The following is an 18,432-nucleotide window of genomic DNA, read 5'->3' as shown; positions in this document are numbered from 1 at the left end:
ATAAAGCAATCCCACACTAGGCCAGAATGGAGCGTAATAAGGTGTTCTTTATTTAGGGGTAGACTCACAGATCAAAAGTCCTCTGCATGAGTGGAGAAGAGGAACCAAATTGAGCAGCCAAGAGAGCCTGTGCACATTTTCTGCATCTGTTTATACAGTGCCCAAGGCCACACCCAAAGTGGGCCAGCATCTCATAGGTCATTGGCTGAAGGAGTTCCCCCAAAAGTATGGTCTAGTGTTAGGTAACACCATCAATGTCTTTTCTCCCCTATAGACTGATTAGTACCTTCTAGCAGTATGCAAGCTAATCAGCAAGGAGAGATTTTCCTATATAAAACCAGTAAATGCTTGATTTCTCTGTGTCTTCTATTCAAACTGAGTACTGGGGAAGGCCCATCTTAATTGTGGTTGAGACCTGAACATGCATGCGTGAATCCCTTGCTCACTGCTCTTCACTGTGGATATGCTGTGACTTCAAGTCCCTTCTACCTTAATTATCCCACAATGATAAAATGTAATGTGAAATTGTTAGTCAAATAAACCATTTCTCGCTTAAGCTGCCTTTACTCAGGGTATTTTACCCCAGCCACAGGAAATGAGACTAAAGCATAGACAATTGTCAGTCCTGATCAGAAGAAGCAATTATATATTGACAAACACTATATGCTACTATTTACATTAGTTGTCGTCCACACTGAAAGTGTAATGATAAAGTCATATTTCATCATATCTCTGTCCAGAATGTGCTTCTGCAAACAACATGGCAACTTGCTTCTAGAATGCCTGTTCAGTTTTCCCAAGGAAATTAGCTTGCATAGGTACATAAATCAGGCTGATAGTTCATGTGTTGGCTCCACATTGTACTCTCTTGAATTTAATCTGGGATAGCATCCTAATAAGTACAGGAGTGAGCCAAGTAGTCCTTCCAACATCAGAAATTGGAGTGGAAATGTCAAGATACATCTGAGATCTGCACAGTAGAGGATGCAGAATATGATTACTCACTGTGACCCATTATACTTGTTTGAAAAAGTGAGCTGCATAGAAAAAAAAACCTCTTTAAGGACATGAGGGTTTTTTTTTAAGAGGGATAGTAATTATTGTCATTTTCAATTGTGTCTCTGGCAAGTAGAGGATATTTATAATTATGCTACACAATCAGAAAAAAATATATATGACTATGGTATTATGTAAGACAAACACTCAACAGCAAATGCCCATGTACCAATTCCCCCAGTTGTATGTGAAACGGCTGCTTTTCCTGTCCTAGTATAACTATGAGACTCTATGGAGAGTCTTGTAGAAAGACAGTGATATGAGAGTCCCTAAATCTTGCAGGATCTATGTTCACACTGTGAATCCCATGTTTGTTTTTGTGTCAATTAAATAAAACCAACCAACCTTGGGTCAGGATGTGGAGCCAGCAACTAGCTGAGAGAAAGTAATCCTAGAGAGTCAGAGGGCATCTGGAAAGTGGATAGAGAGGGGCACAGTAAGTAGGAGGGAGGGGCTTTGACTGTGGTGGTCCTTTTTGGTTTGGAGCAGTGTAAGAGACACTTTCTTTCTGAGATGACAGAGAAGAGGGAAGGTCAGCGAGTTACTCCTCAACCACTCTGAGCTAGCAGGTTTTCACCCCAGTCTCAGACTCCTGAGTTTTCATTGGTAAACATAATGATATTTAGTTAAAAACTACATTTAGTGGCAGCCGCAGGTGGATCTGGCAGAACATAGAAGTTCTGCTGGGCCTCTTCCTGAGAAGCAGTCTAGTAAATGCAGAGTCACAGTTACTTGTATGGAGACCACTTGTTTCCCAGCTGCCCAGCAGCTCAGAAATAATCACACAGAAATTGCATTATTTAAATCACTGCTTGGCCCATTACTTAAGCATATTGCTAGCTCTTTCATATAGAATTAACCCATCTCCATTATTTTATATTTTACTAAGAGGCTCGTGGCCTAAGGGCAAGGTTGCAGTATGTCTATCTCTGGCGACTCCATGGCTTCTCAGTGACTCTGCCTCCTTTCTTCCAGCATTCAGTTTAGTTTTCCCACCTAGCTCTACTCTACCTTATTTTGGGCTCAAGACAGTTTCTTTATTAACTAATGGTATTCACAACATAGAGAGGGGAATCCCATATCAGTTACTGATTGAAAGAACAGTAGATTCAGGTGCAGCTGCTGTTTTGGCAGAAAAACAGCACCCAAACATGCATGAGTCAATAAAAAGTGTCAAAGCCTGTGGAAACTACAGAGCAAAATGTGTCTACTAGGCAGTATTCCATTCCTTTTATCTACAGCACACATCTGCCTTCCTTATCTTTTATACCAGTTCAGCATACACTTCTAGTTACTCAGTGAAATTCCTGATTGCCTTGTGTGAATGTGAGTTAGAGATGCTCTCTGTCCATGCCAGTCCAACATTCCTGTATCTGATGGATGCGCTCTTCAAGCTCCCAAGTTGTAGATTCTGTGCATCAGGTGACCCATTCATTCTCTAAGCTCCACAATGCCAGATGGAAGCAGTAGTATCAGAGACAATGAAAGACTCCAGCATAGGTTAAAAACACCACCTTTAAATATTTAAAAGAACACCTCTGCTGGGCGGTGCATCATACACTGATGCCTACTGTGGGAAATCGCTTCTAATTTAGTGACTGAAGATAACTGAAATGTTCTCACACAGTTGTCAATACCAGAAATCACAAGTCAGAATCGTTTGGATTCAGGCAGTCCTGGGCTTGTCATTGTTATTCTATGGTCACATTACTTTGCCTTGTTCTTTCAAGAAAAATTTCCTCTGTGTAGTGGCATTTTATTTGTATTTTAATAAATAAACCTTTCTTGCAGATCAGAAAAGTAAAACAACCCTACTGGTCAGCCTTACAGACCAGGCAGCAATGGCATACACCTTTAAACCCAGTAGCCACCATGACACACTCATTCAATCCCAGAAGCAACACTAACTTGCCATAGAAACCAGGCAGTAGAGGTGCATGCCCTTAATCTCAGAGCTAGAGATGATTATAAAACAGGAGGAGGCAGCTCTCATGCACAGTCTCATTCTGAGGTTTCCTGGAGGGAGGATCACCATTTTCAGACTGAGGTTGAGGTAAGAGCCAGTGGCTGGCTGCTTTGCTTTTCTGGCCTTCAGGTTGAACACCAATATCTACCTCTGCATTTTTATTAATTGTGCTTCACCTCTGCCTCTGAGTTGTAAGATATGTGTAATCACAACTAGGTCTGCTCATATTATCCCATGTCCTTTATTTCATCATATGTATATAACTGATAGTTACAGGTTCTGAAGATTAAGATACAGACATTTTTTCATGTCTCACTATACAGACTAACACAGATGAAGATTGCTTGACTCCTTAATGAACAATAAGGAGAGTTTAACCAGGACAGGTGGTGGTGATGTATGTCTTTTTTTAATATTTATTTATTTATTATGTATATAATATTCTGTGTACATGTATGCCTGCAGGCCAGAAGAAGGCAACAGACCTCATTACAGAAGGTTGTGAGCCTCCATGTGGTTGCTGGGAATTGAACTCAGGACCTTTGGAAGAGCAGGCAATGCTCTTAACCACTGAGCCATCTCTCCAGCCCTGATGCATGTCTTTAATCTCAGCACTTGAAAGGCAGAGGTAGGAGGATCTCTGTGAGTTTGAGGCCAACCTGTTCTACAAGAGCCACTTCCAGGACAGGCTCCAAAGCTACAGAGAAACCCTGTCTCGAAACCCCCCCCCAAAAAAAGAGTTTAATTGGAACCCTAACCCACACATAAACTTAGAGATATTCAGTTTCCTCCTGATTCCCTCAAAAAGCTCTGCACAATCAACATTTGGAAACATCTTCTCCACATTATCAGTATGGCAATCTGGTGTAAGAAGCAGTATGAAACCTTACAGCATTCCATAAACCTTTTTTACAAAACCCTTTGTCTCAGTCAGTGTTCTATTGCTATGAAGAGATACCACCACGACCACAGCGACTCCTATAAAAGAAAGCATTTTATTGGTGCCTGTTTACTGTTTCAGAGGTTTAGTCCATTGTGTTCATGTCAGACATGGTGCCGGAGAAGTAGATGAGATTTCTACATCTGGATCCACGGAAACATGAAGAGAGAGAGAGAGAGAGCAGGGCCTGGCTTAGATCCTTGAAACCTCAAAAACCACCCCCTGTGACAGACTTCTTACATCAAGGCCACACCTACTCCAAAAATGCCACACCTCCCAACCCCTGCAAAGTAGTACCACTTCCTGATAACCAAGCATCCAAACATATGAGCCTATGGAGGCCATTCTCATTCAAACCACCACACCCTCTTATGTTCCAAATATTTTTCCACATTACTTGGCATTTAGTAAGTGAAAGATGAAGACTGTATATTACTGCTATTAATAGGATATGTATTTATTGATTTATTGTAGATATTATTTTTGTTAGTATTAATAATAGGAATGGCATTCACCCTTGGGGTTCAGTTTTCTTAGCTGCTAAAACTATACAACTATATGTTATTATATGTTATAAAATATATGGCAAAATTATTGCCTTAAAATTACCTATAATTACTTAAATGCATAAAGTTTTAGATTTAAGAATATATATGTATAATAGATATAGAAATATAATTAAGCCCATATCAAAGAAACTATTATAAAAGCATTCAGAGTCATAGTCAAATAACAAAAGCACTTTTGTTAGAACACTGATCATGACATACAATACAGAGGAGACTGTTGAGCTGTCAAGGACTGAGCTAAAATTTTCCATATATAATAATATAATTATTTCCATAATAATAAAAATCAAATACACAAGCATATAAAACTGGTATACAGATCAAACATTTGCTGATAATAATTCTTAAAGAAATTTATTTTAAAACAGTACTTTGATATATATACATGCAATTTAATGCATATTAAAGATGAAAGCAGATATAGAAAAAAAAATTCCTTCTGAAATTCCAAGCCGAGCAAAATCACAACACAAATCAAAAGAAAAATATGTTCATTTTTTAAATTACCACTAACAAATACTTATCAAAGAATTGATTAGGAGACAATTGAGCAAAGAGGTTAGAAATTTATGTTAATGAGAAAGTAGGATGCAAGAAACAATGGCAAGCAGAGAAATCAGCAAGCATAATAAATCTAATCAAGTATTGTGTAAAACACTAATTATAATGCAATGCTAGAGATAAAAAGCTAACAAATAAAATATTAAAAAGTGATGGTTAATATATTTCTATGGGTTAGAACTTCCTTAAGTACATGTATAATAAAGCTTAATTCTCATAACAAATTTGTGAGAACATTCCTAATAACAGGTTCACTTACTGATGGAGAGGCCAGACCAGAACAGACTTACCAGCTTGATTAAATAACCACATTTTAAAAACAGCAGACACAGGGTGACAGCCCATTAATCACCAATATCCTGATCTACTACTGGGAGTTAGTAATATAGAAGAAACATTCTGAGAAAAATATCAAACATGCAGGCAGTACTTACATTAATATGGAGAAGGGTGATTATAATTAAAGATTTGTATCATTCAGAGAGAACTTAGAGGCATGATTATAGCTCAACTTTGCTCTGAAAAAAAAAGTAAAACAAACCAGTTCTTTTAAAAATGTTAGGAGGAGGTATTGAGTAAATATTCAAAATATACACCTCATGTCACAATCTTTTTGTTCATGAGTCTGTATCAGAAACTCTTACACCTATGTTACAAAATATATGTATATGTAAGTGCATGCATGTGCACATGTGTGTGTATGTATGTGTGTATTCATATATATGCATATTCTTGGAAACAGTTTTTCTGTAATATAATAATGCTGCAGATGTTATCGTTCCTTTTAAAAGATCAGTGGAATGAGGCTTTTGATAGTCTTAGCAATAAAACATTGTGAATTAGTGTAAAGAAATGAACTCTTTACATGTACCACAATATGAAGAAAATTAATAAGATTATTAATATTAGGAAGGTGAGTAAAACACTTTCTGAGTTGATACAGGATGAACATCACAGTACAACCATTACAAGCTCTGAAATCTTCCCAGATGTAGAGTTTGATGCTAAGGAGTTTCCAAACATTTTGCATTGAAAATATTTATAATTGAGATTCCTAACAAATAAAATCTATGCAAATATTCCAAAATATGAAAAAGCCAAATCTGAGACATTTCTGGCCCTTGGCATTTTAGATGAGAGATACACAGCCTATACTATTTTATTGAATTGCAAAATGAGGTAACCTATTAGTTTGAGCACAAAGAATAAAAAAACGTAAAGGAATTCAAAATTATGATGAGATAATATAAGAATAGAGGGAGCACATAAATGGATCAGAGCTGTTTTGATACTGTGTCTCTTGACCTGCTAGTTGGACTCTACCCCAGTAAATGAACAAATAACCCACATCAGGCTGGTTCCAGTGATGAGTGTGTGTCACTAACCAAGAAGGATTACTTTCTAAACTTTAGAATAGGCAAAAACGCATAAGTTCTTGGATATGGGTTCTATAACAAAATCCAGGTTCAAAAGGAAAAAAACAGTCAAATTCATTTATTATATGCCTCACGGGACAGGGGAGCTTGCACAAGGAAATGAAAACTCAAAAAACAGTTAAACTTAAATGTTTTTATAGTGATATAGTGGATAGTAGTAAAAAAAAATACTCCAAAAATCATATGAGCTGCTGGTAATAAAAAGAGAGAATCCCAGCAGGGGCTATTAGTTAAGATTCTTCTATCTTTGGAAACAAAATCAGAAAAAGAATGTTCCTACATCCAGGTTTACAGAGAGCACTCCTATTGGAAGCATCTAAAACCTGTTTATAGCCAGGCCATATAATCCTTCCTAGATTTTACACTCTGCTTTAGAAAATAAGAATGGGGGAAGGTCAAAGCCATCCCTAGTGCTCCATAAATTTCCTGAAATTCCACAAACTTACAGAGATTTGAGTAGTATATTCCAAATCTTGTCATAAAAGTACATTAATTCCCCATTGGAAACGTGAAGACATAAGAAGCCATAAGTAGCTGACCTTCTTTAAAGAGTACTCAGATGGAATCAAAGAGGAATCCAAAATGAAATCATGTAAGAGTTGGGCATTAAACAATAAATCCTGGCCTTATTCATTCGGGTTACTCTAGAACTAAATGGTGGACAAAAATGAGTTTCCTGGCTTCAGTTTTCAATTTTGTTATCAAGTCACACTGTGAACTGAGGGGTAATTGTATTTCATGGCTGCACAGAGCAATTCAGCATGTGCGAATTCATAATCCTCATTGTATCTGTGAAACTGCAGTATAGCAAAACCTCTTACTATTCACCAAATAAATACTCAATGAAAGGTTCCTGCTATTATTGTTACTGACTTGCATTCAGTGTATTTATGATGTGAAAGTTAGCATCGTATGATGCAGCAGAACATTGGTTTCACATATTATTTGGTGTGATGGTTAGTTGATGGAGTTTTTAGTGTAGAATTCCAAGACTCTGCTGGAATTAAGTGTAAAAATCAATAGCTATAAAAACTTTTCCAAACAGTTCTAATGCAGGTGTGACTTAGAAAATAATTTGACACATAATTAGAAATATTTGTAACAGGCCAACCAACTAGAGATTTTATGTGATTTAATATAATTACATATTTAATGACTGTAGGTTACTTAAGCATCTCTAAGCCACCACAATATCAGTTGAGTCATTCTGAAAAGAAATATGTACATTCAATCATACATTTGAATCTAGGTCTAAATATTCAAATCTAAGCCTGAAGTTCAAAACCTGGATGAACCTCTGAAAGGGTCTGTACCAGGACCCTGTAAATCATGCAACATTGTTGTTTCAGCTTCCTCCCCAAGAATTTTAAAGACAAATACCAAAGATAAATATGTAATCCGGGATCTGCAATTAACCTTGAATTATCAGATGGACCTGTCTTAACTTGTCCACTGAGAGATCAGATTTCATGCAGTAGAAACACTTTGAACAAAATTCAAAAGGCAAATAAAAATTTAAAACAGAAAAGGAAAATAAGAACACAGGTGTAGAGTACTTAGGCAAAAGACATAGAAAGTAAATCTCGCTGGGATCCCACAGCAAGAAAAAGCTGGGTCCAGACCCTTTTCAGAAAGCTCAACACTTCCCTCAGCCCTCCATGCCTGAGATACGAGACAGCCATAGCATGACAGGTAAATTTGGGAACTCCTTTGGAAAGTGGAACTCTCCTAGTCGTTGACAAGCCTGCATATCACTTTGCAAATAGTTCAGCATGTATGCAAACTAAAATTAAATTTATTTTTATTAATGTCACAGAAGAATTGTCTGTCCCTTTATATGGCTTATCTCTTGTCTGCAATTTCATACACGAGTATTTTTAAATGAATTGAAAGAATTTCCAACCTTATTAACTAAAATAAACTGGGTATAATTTTTTAATGGCAAAATACAGCAGATGCTAAAATGAAATTCCAAGTTCCCTACCAAATTAATTCTGACTGTTTCTTTTTTCTAATGTGTAAGACCTGTGCTCTCTCACTTCTCTCTTAAAAATAAAAAAAAGCTTCCTGTGCACACTACATCCAAATGCTGTCCTCCCTTGTATTTCTGCTCCTCCAGCAGAGACCCATCTAAAGAAGGAAGGAGTTCTTTGTCATGGGCCTTACAGTTGGAAGAATATGCCACAAACACACACTGTGTTATTATGAACTTCCCTTCTTTGATCTTAAAATGTTGTTTTTGATGTAGGATTTGTCTGTGAATTTTTATTCAAACTTCATCTCCCTCTTCCTATCTCTCTCTGTGTTTTTCTCCGAAAGAATATAGAAAAGAAGCAGAAAGGCCTCAGTCTCCGAGCTAAGTGTAGCCTGGACTGTATAAGTTTTGTATGTAGTGACTTTGCTCTCTATTTTGATGACCAACAGTTTGTGCATATATTAATATTTTCTCATTTTACACCCAGGACACTAAAGCACTGAGAGGTCAAGTGACTTGTCCATGGTTGTAAAAGTTATTAGATGAGGGTCCAAATTTTCATGCCAAGCTGTACTCCAAATTTCATAGCTCTCAAACTGCATGTCAGTTATGATGTATGTGCAAGGCAATGCCTCATAATAAGGATGGAGATGCTATTATTTTTCCATTTTACAAATGAGAGCACACATACAGAGCCAGAGAGACATTGTGAAATGAAAGATATATGCAGGAAATTTTAAGATCATAAATTCAAGCAGTCTAGCTTCAGAATCTGTGTTCTTAATCTCTATTCTATATTCTTCTCTGAGATATTTCAGAAATTAAGATTCTGAAATATTTCAGGAAGCCCAGAAGATATAAGTTTGGGAGACTGTGTGTCATACATTAGCAATGTACTTTTTAAACTCTTATGTGAGTACTAAATATTCCAGTAGAAGCATCATCCTCCTGTAAGACACCAAATATCAACTTTCATTTTTTGAAACTGTGATTCATATAGTTTAGTGAGACAACTCAGATATCATAAAAAATGGGGTAAATTTGGACCTTAACTGAGTCTTTTTCCTTTTGATTCTCCACTTTTTGGAACTTTTTTCATTTCAAACATGAGAACTGAGGTAAAACTATAAAGTGGTACATTCAATATAACACAGTTAAAACCTATAAATATGTGGATTTGCCTCTAAGAATTTCTAATTTGCCAAATAACAATACTTCAACCTCAAAACCAAGAGGCAATAACAAGAGGGAGTAATTGTTGCCAGCCATAACTTAACTCTAGTAAGTGTACCTTTGAAAAGCACACTTAGCTGTTGTGTACATTAAGCACACAATAAAAGAGTTTGGCCAAAATATTGCATCTACAAAATTTATGAATTATACATGAAAATATTTAGATATTTCTCCAGAGTTTATCTTACATAAGGATGTATTATCTCCAGTGAGAAACCAAATAAAATCTCCAGTGAGATTTCAATTAAAAAATTTCAATCAGATTAACTGGATAATGACTCACTCATCAGGGGAAAATAATGAGCAAAGTGCAGTGTATATTTCAAAAGAGTCAGGTATGTTGTGCAGACACATGGAGAAACACATTAACATAGTGCTATACACTGAAGCTTATCTAAATGATGTATTATCTCATATAACATATTAAATACATATTAATACATATAATCATACATGTCATGATGTAATATCTCATAACATATTAGTATCCCATATTTTATTGCATGGAGAAAATTCAGCGAATAATTTTATGTAACACATAGTCATCACGTGAAATCTAAGCAGAGATGAAGTTTTCCTTCAGTATCCTTCAAATTGGTTCCAAGACTCTCATCAGATACAAATCCATGGAATTCTACTTATACAAAATGGCATATTATTTGTATATCACCTACTCATTTTCTCTTCTGTCTCTTAAGCACTTTTATTACTTATTAATCAAAATAGTATAAACTCTATAACAATTTTTCTGCATTATTCAGAGATGATAGAAAAAATCTATACATGTTCATCGTAAGTGGTATTTACTGGGAACAGTTCCCATTCTCTAGTATATTCACAGCAACACAGGGTTGATCTCCTTTGGATAATGTGGTGGTTTGAAGAGAAATGACCCTCACAGGCTCATAGATTTTTAATGCTTGGTCATCAGGTGGCAGTAATATGGGGAGTTGTGGCCTTGTTAGAGAAAGTATGGCAACTTGAAGGTAGGCTTTGAGGTTTCAAATGCTCAAGCCAGGCCCAGTTTCTCTCTCTCTCTCTCTCTCTCTCTCTCTCTCTCTCTCTCTCTCTCTCTCTCTCTCTCTCTCTCTCTCTCTCTCTCCTTCTTCTGTCATTCCAAATGAAAAGCTCTTGGCTCCTTCTCTAGTATCATGTCTGTCTACATGCCAACATGCAACCTACCATGATGCTAATGAACTAAAACTCTGTTAGCAAGCCCTAGTTAAATGTTTTCCTTTGTAAGAGTTGCATGGTCATAGTATCTCTTCACAGCAATAGAAACCCTAAATAAGACAGAAGTTGGTACCAGAAGTGGGGGGTTGCTCTAATAAGCCTGACCTGATTTATGTGTCTGTTTGTGTGCATGTGTGTGTGGAAGGGGTAGTAATATGGATTGGGGGATGATGGATTAAGAAAGCAATTGAGTACTTTAAGCAGGACTGAATGGGACACACTAGCAGAAGCATGGAAGACAGTTTTGCTGAGGGTGATATGAACTTTGGGGGCCTGGTTACTATTGGGTCTAGAGACAGAATGCTGATATTTTGCGATATTTGGCAAAGAATATGAATGGACTTCATAGGATTATAGATTTGAATGCTTGATCACCAGGGAGCGGTAGTATGTGGAGTTGTGGTCTTGCCGAAGATGTGGCCTTATTGGAAGAAGTTTATCACAAAGGTGGGCCTTGAGGTTTCAAATGCTGAAGTCAGGCCCAGTCTTCCACCTCCCAACCCCCTTCTGTCTGATGATCCAGATGGACAGCCTTGGTTCCTTCTCCAGCACCATGTCTGCTTTTTATTGCCATACTACCTACCATGATGATAATGGACTAAACCTCTGAACCTATAAGCCAGCTCCAAATAAATTTTCATCTTTGTAAGAGTTGCATGATCAGGGTATATCTTCATAGCAATACAAACCCTAACTAAGATAGTGTTGACATTTGCCAACAAAAATAAAGTAAAATAAAAATATGTCTCTCATTTGTGATGAGTGGTTACACACACACACAAGCACACATGCATGTACACACATATACAACTTTGTAAGGAATAGTGTGGCTTCTTTTAAAAATTTTGCTTTTTGCTCTTGATATTGTAATTATATGGCAGAGTTCTTGTTTGACATGTATGAGGGTCTGGATTCAGTCTTTATCACAGAAAACACAAGGAAATAATAGCAAAAATATCTTCTTGTCACTTTTCAAAGTTTTCAGAAATTACAGCCTCAATTTAAACAAGAACTTATCAAATTCTGTGGCAGGAAAATGAATATTCAGTTTTTCTGAGCCTGTAACACTACAAATAGAATAAGCAAATAAGCAAACAAAATCTACTGATCTACCATTCAGTAAAATTCTCAAAAACCATAGAAAGCAAGAGAGAAGCAATTTGTAATATATTAGAAAACCCAAGTAGGATTATCAGTGAATTTCTCAGCTGAAACCTCAGACACCAGATAATAGGATAAAATAGTCAAAGTTGAGAAGAAGAAACAAAAAAGGCAAGTGAGCACTACACCTTGCAAACCATCCTTAATAAACAAAAACACAATTTCTAAGATAAATAAAAATTACAATTTGTTACAGGAAATATTTCTAGACTGTCTTAGTTAGGGTTTCTATTTCTGTGAAGAAACACCATGCCCACAGTGACTCTTATAGAGAAAAACATTTAATTGGGTAGCTTACAGTTTCAGAGGTTTAGTCCTTGATCATTATGATGGGACATGGCAGCATGCAGGCAGACATGGTGCTGGAAAAGGAGCTGCAATTAATGCTACAAGTAACAGGACAGGAAGTGGTCTCGGACACTCGCTGTGGCTTGAGCATATTTGAGATCTCAAAACCCACCTCCACAGTGACACACTTTCTCCCACAAAGCCATACCTACTTCAACAATGCCACACCTCCTAATAGTGCAATTCCATATGAGTTTATTGCGCAATTACACCAAAACTACCACATAGACCAACTTTGCAAAAATTTCAACTATATTTGCTTCACAAAAATGCTGAAGTGAATTCTTCAACTTGGACAAAGAACACCAACAATATGAAATATATAAAGGTAAAAAATACAATGTAAAGTAAGAATATAGTCAAATTGTAATTCTGCAGTACTGTTACTACAGAAAGTAAATCAGCATTGGAAAAATTCAAACATAATAACTATAATAACACTGTAACTTTGACAGTTTGGCAGAAATAGAAAATCTAAATTCTGACATTGACATTGTAACATATGAGAAGAAAAGTTACTCTGTGGAATCTTTGCAGGGAATCAAAGTAAAAATGTCCAAAAAATTAGTGAAATTGTTAGAACTCCAACAACAGTCAAGTATACAACAAGTAACCACAAAGAAAAAACTTGTACCAAATGCACACAAGACAGAAAAAGAAAGTCAAAGTAGGCCAGCATGTAAAAAAAAATCAACAAAGCAGAAAGGAAGACAGAGAGAGAATGAAAACAACAACAAAAAAGAACTATAGAGCAGTAAGAAAAGAATGGACCAAAGGTAATAATACCTCACTACCAATCATGCTATGTGTAAGTAGATTAAATTATTCTCAAGTCAAAGGGCACAGAGCTCCTGACTGGGTAGAAAAACAAGATATGACTACATGCTTTCTACATGAGACTCATTTTGTACTTAAGGACACATGAGCTTCGTCTGTCAAATTGTCACATGACAAAAAATGTCACTTCACACAGCGAAGTTCATTAGAAGACACAATAATTAAATATATTTACATACCTCAATTCAAAAATAAAGTTGACTGGGGTAGACAGAATATACAAGAGTAATCAGAATTCAGAATATACATGAAGGGAATTGTCAAAGAAAAAATTTGATTAACTAAAATGATTCAGAACAGAGAGTAAAAGTGCTGATTGACAAACAGTGAGGGTAAGAAACAGGAAGATATTAATTAGTTAGATATAGACAACCTTGTCTATAAAAGATAACTCAGTTTTAGAGGTCTAAGATATACCATCAAAATATCTATACAATATATAATGTATTTTAAATATTCTTAATAATAACCATAAGGAGGGGAGAAGAAACTTTTGATAGCGACTGTCAGGTTCATGACATAAAATGTTGACATGGTCTCAAAGTATATAGATATTTCAAAATTATATATTTAATATGAGCTTTTGACCATAATATATATATATAAAGCATTTTAAATAACTCAAATTACATATCTCAGAGGGAGAAATCAAGCAAAGAGAGATTTATACATCAATGTATGACATGCACACTTAAACTGCTAAGTGTAGAAAATTTTCTGTTTTCTAACTAAAGGAACTCAAAATTATGATCATATTTGAAAGGCTATTTCAGTGGTATAGGAGGCTTACATGATAAAAAGTATTATATACTAAGGATTGTGGATGGAAGGAACTCCTTAGGCTAGGTGAATGGGCAGGTAGCATGTTGCGGGATATTTTAGTGCACTCTCATGCTCCTGGGACTGACAATATTAACTTTGAGTCAGAGGGTAAAGTTAGCTACTAGCTGATCATGTAGGTTTGGAGGACTGAGGACATATAAAGAGACAAAGGAAGTTTTAGGGTGGTGCTTAGAAAGATTCTTAGCCTTTTTGGATCAAGGAAGGAGAGCAAGAGGCCATTGACTGCTTCTTTCATCATTCGGGTACTTAACTTGATATCTGACTCCTAAGTTTTTATTCTTAAAGAATAATCAGATAAATAAATGCATCAGTAGCAAAAAGGTGGAATTTAGGAAAAGGCAGTGGAGAAGGAAAGCATCACAACTTGGTTACAACAAGGAAGACATTTTCCATGAATTGTTTGTAGCTGCAGAGCTGTCCTGCATACTCTACAAAAGAGCAAAGGAATTCATCTATCTCCAGGACAGAATAGGGTCTCAGAAACAGACATTAGGCAAGGAAGCAAAGCCCACACGATATATCTTTTCAACAACACTGCTAGAAACCGCTGGAGACCTACTAGTAAAAGGAATGAATCAGGACAAGACCTGGGGACATAAGAAACTTAGAGATGGATATAAACTGTGCAATTCAGATGACACACACAGGCCTGGGAGTAAACAGGAACAGATCTAAGGCTGAGAGAGCCTGTAAGTTCTGAAAGAGAAAGAATGAAATACAGATAACTTTAAAACTGCCCACATTGCCACAACTTGACTCCTCCCAACAGAACCCCATACCCCTGTACCCCTATGAGCAGGGAATGGCAGTGTGTATGTGTGTGTGTAACCAACATATTTTTTCTAAAAAGAAGAAAGACATCTAAATCTGCTTCTTTAGAAGAGTAAATGCTACCAATGTTGGGAATTTTGTACACAAATTAAAGGTGCCTTCCCTTTTCACCAAGGGATTCTTTGGGAGTACTGCATATACATCCTTCCTTACATCCTCATATTAAACCTTCCATTCCACACCCAGGATGACAGTGGTAAACGGAAATCAACCTGAGACTCCTACAAGTGATGCAGACCTGCGTGCTGTGTGTCACTACTGCAATAACCCCACTTCTGGAACACTCTAAATTATGTGCAGATTGCTGAAAGCCACAGGACCCCAGTCTGGTTGTTCACAGCACCCATACTAATGAAGAATCCTGATATTATTTTTTTCTTCCATTTCTTCTTTTCTCATCATTTTCTTACTTCTCATTATCGTATGTGGTACATGAACTACCTACATGTAAATTTCTGTCATTGTACCTGCTTTCAAAAGAGAATCAAAATTAAGATAAATGGACTGATACCAGATTTATAATCACATTAATATAATAAATGCTTACAAACTCCCATGAATGCTTGAGATGTAAAAAATCAAGATTTCTATACCTGGCCCAAGTATCACAAAACATAGATGCAACATATATTTTTAGGCATACAAAATTTTGTAAATTTTACCACCTGTGAAACATTTTTTTAAAAAAAATGTTGACAATGAAATATAGGAAATTGTAAAATTCCCCAGAAATACTCAGAATATAGAAAATGATAGAACTAACTCAGGAGCATGCAAACTTTTAGGTAAGATTTTTCTACATGCTGACAGACAGTTATGACATTACCATTTGTTGAATATGCTCTTTGTTCCATTATATAGATGTAGTTTCTTTGTCAAAAATTAGGTACTCATAAGTGTGTGGATTAATATCAGATCTTCTACTAAATTCCATTGGTACTCTTATCTGTTTTTGTGCCAATACTAAATGGTTTTTATTACTATAGCTATGAAATAGAGCTTAAATTCAGGAATAGTGATGCCTCTGGAAGTTTCTGTATTGTACAGGATTGTTTTTGACTACCCTGGGTTTTTTGTTTTTCCATATGAAGTTGAGAATTGCTCTTTAGAGGCCTATGAAGAATTGTACAGTGATTTTACTGTGGATTGCATTGAATCTGAATAATTCTTTTTTAAGATTACCATTTTTACTGTGTTGATTCTTCCTATCCAAGAGAATGGTATATCTTTCTATTTGCTCATATCCTCTCCAGTTTCTCTCTTCAAAGACTTACAATTCTTATCATACAGGTCTTTCACTTGCTTGGTTAGAGATATTACAAGATATTTTATGTTGTTTATGGCTATTGTGAAGGGTGATGTTTCTCTGATTTCTATCTCAGTTTTTTTTATCATCTGTATATAAGAGGGCCACTGATTTTTTTAAAGTTAATCTTGTATCCTTCCATATTACTGAGGTGTTTATTATGATTTCCCAGTAGAATATTTGGGGTCACTTATGTATACTGTCACATCTTCAGCAAATAGCAAAAATTTAATTTCTTCTTTTCCAATGTATATCCCCCTTGATCTCCTTTTATCTTACTGATCTTGCTAGGAGTTTGAGTATTCTATTGAGTAGATATGGAAAGAGTGAACAGCCTTGTATTGTTCCTGGTTTTACTGGAATTGCTTTGAATTTCTCTCTAGTTAGTTTGAGGTTGGCTGTTGGTTTGCTCTATATTGCCTTTATTAAGTATGTTCCTTGTACCCCTGGTCTTTCCAAGACTTTTATCATGAAGGGGCGGTGGATTTTGTCGAATGCTTTTTCAGCATCTAATGAGATGATCATGTGGGTTTTTTCCTTTCAGTTTGTTTATATGGTGGATTACATTGACAGATTTCCATATGTTGAACCATCCCTGCATCTCGGGGATGAAGCTTACTTGATCATGGTTGATGGTTTTTCTGATGCGTTCTTGGACTCAGTTGCCCAGTATTTAATTGAGTATTTTTGCATCAATGTTCATGAGGAAGATCGGTATGTATTTCTCAGTTCTGTCTTTGTGTGGTTTGAAAATTATGGTAACTATAGTCTTGTAAAAAGAATTTGACAAACTTTCTTCTGTGTAGAACAATTTGAGGAGTATTGGTATTAGCTCTTCTTTGAAATTCTGGTAGAATTCTGTGCTGAAGTGATCCGGCCCTGTGCTTCTTTCGGTTGTGAGACTTTTGATGACACCTTCTACTTCCTTAGGGGTTATAGGTCTATTTAAATTGTTTATGTCGTCTTTATTTAACTTTGGCATGTGTTACCTATCCAGAAAATTGTCAATTTCCTTTATATTTTACAATTTTATAGAGTGCATGTTTTTGTAGTGTGACCTAATGTTTCTCTGGATCCCCTCAGTGTCTGTTGTTATGTTTCCCTTTTCATTTTTGATTTTGTTAATTTAGATATTCGCTCTCTGCAGTTTGCTTAGTTTGAATAAAGGCTTTGTCTATCTTGTTGTTTTTCTCGAAGAACCTACACTTTGCCTCATTGTTTCTTTATGTATTGTTTCCTATTTTTTTATTTAAGTCCTCAATTAGATTATTTTATGTCATCTATTCCTCCTGTGTGACTTTGCTTTTTTTTTTGTTCTAGAGTTTTCAGGTATGCTGTTAAGTCACTAATGTGAGATTTCTCCAGGTTCTTTATGTAGGCACTTAGTGCTATAAACTTTCCTCTTAGCACTGCTTTCATTATCTCCCATAATTTTGGGTATATTGTGCATTAATTTTCATTGAATTCTAGGAAGTCTTTAATTTTTTTTTCTTTTTTTATTCCTTGATCAATTGATGATTCAGTTGGGCATTGTTTCATTTCCATAAGTTTGTAGACTTACTGCAATTAGTGTTGCTATTGAATTCTAACTTTAAGCCATGGTGATCCGAAAAGATACAGGGGGTTATTTCAATTTTTTGTATCTGTTGATGTTTGCCTTGTTACTGAGTAACAGTTTTAGAGAAGGTTCCATGAGGTACTGAGAAGGGATATTCTTTTGTGTTTGGGTGGAATGTTCTATAGATATCTGTTAAGCCCATTTGAGACTTAACATCTGTTACTTCCTTTATTTCTCTGTTAAGTATCTGTCTGGCAGTTCTGTCCAGTGGTTAAAATGTAGTTTTGAAGGCTCCCACTTTTGGTGCCTGGGGTATGATATGTGATTTAAGCTTCAGTAATGTTTCTTTTAAAAATGTGGGTGTCAGCCGGACGGCGGTGGTGCACGCCTTTAATCCCAGCACTCGGGAGGCAGAGGCAGGTGGATCTCTGAGTTCGAGGCCAGCCTGGTCTACAATAGCTAGATCCAGGACAGGCTCTAGAAACTACAGGGAAACCCTGTCTCGAAAAACCAAAAAAAAAAAAAAAAAATGTGGGCGTCCTTGTATTTGGGGCATAGATGTTCAGAATTGAGACTTCA

Source organism: Arvicola amphibius, chromosome 10 (assembly GCF_903992535.2).
Source record: "Arvicola amphibius chromosome 10, mArvAmp1.2, whole genome shotgun sequence".
Taxonomy (NCBI): Eukaryota; Metazoa; Chordata; class Mammalia; order Rodentia; family Cricetidae; genus Arvicola; species Arvicola amphibius.
Note: the sequence above shows the minus strand (reverse complement) of the source record.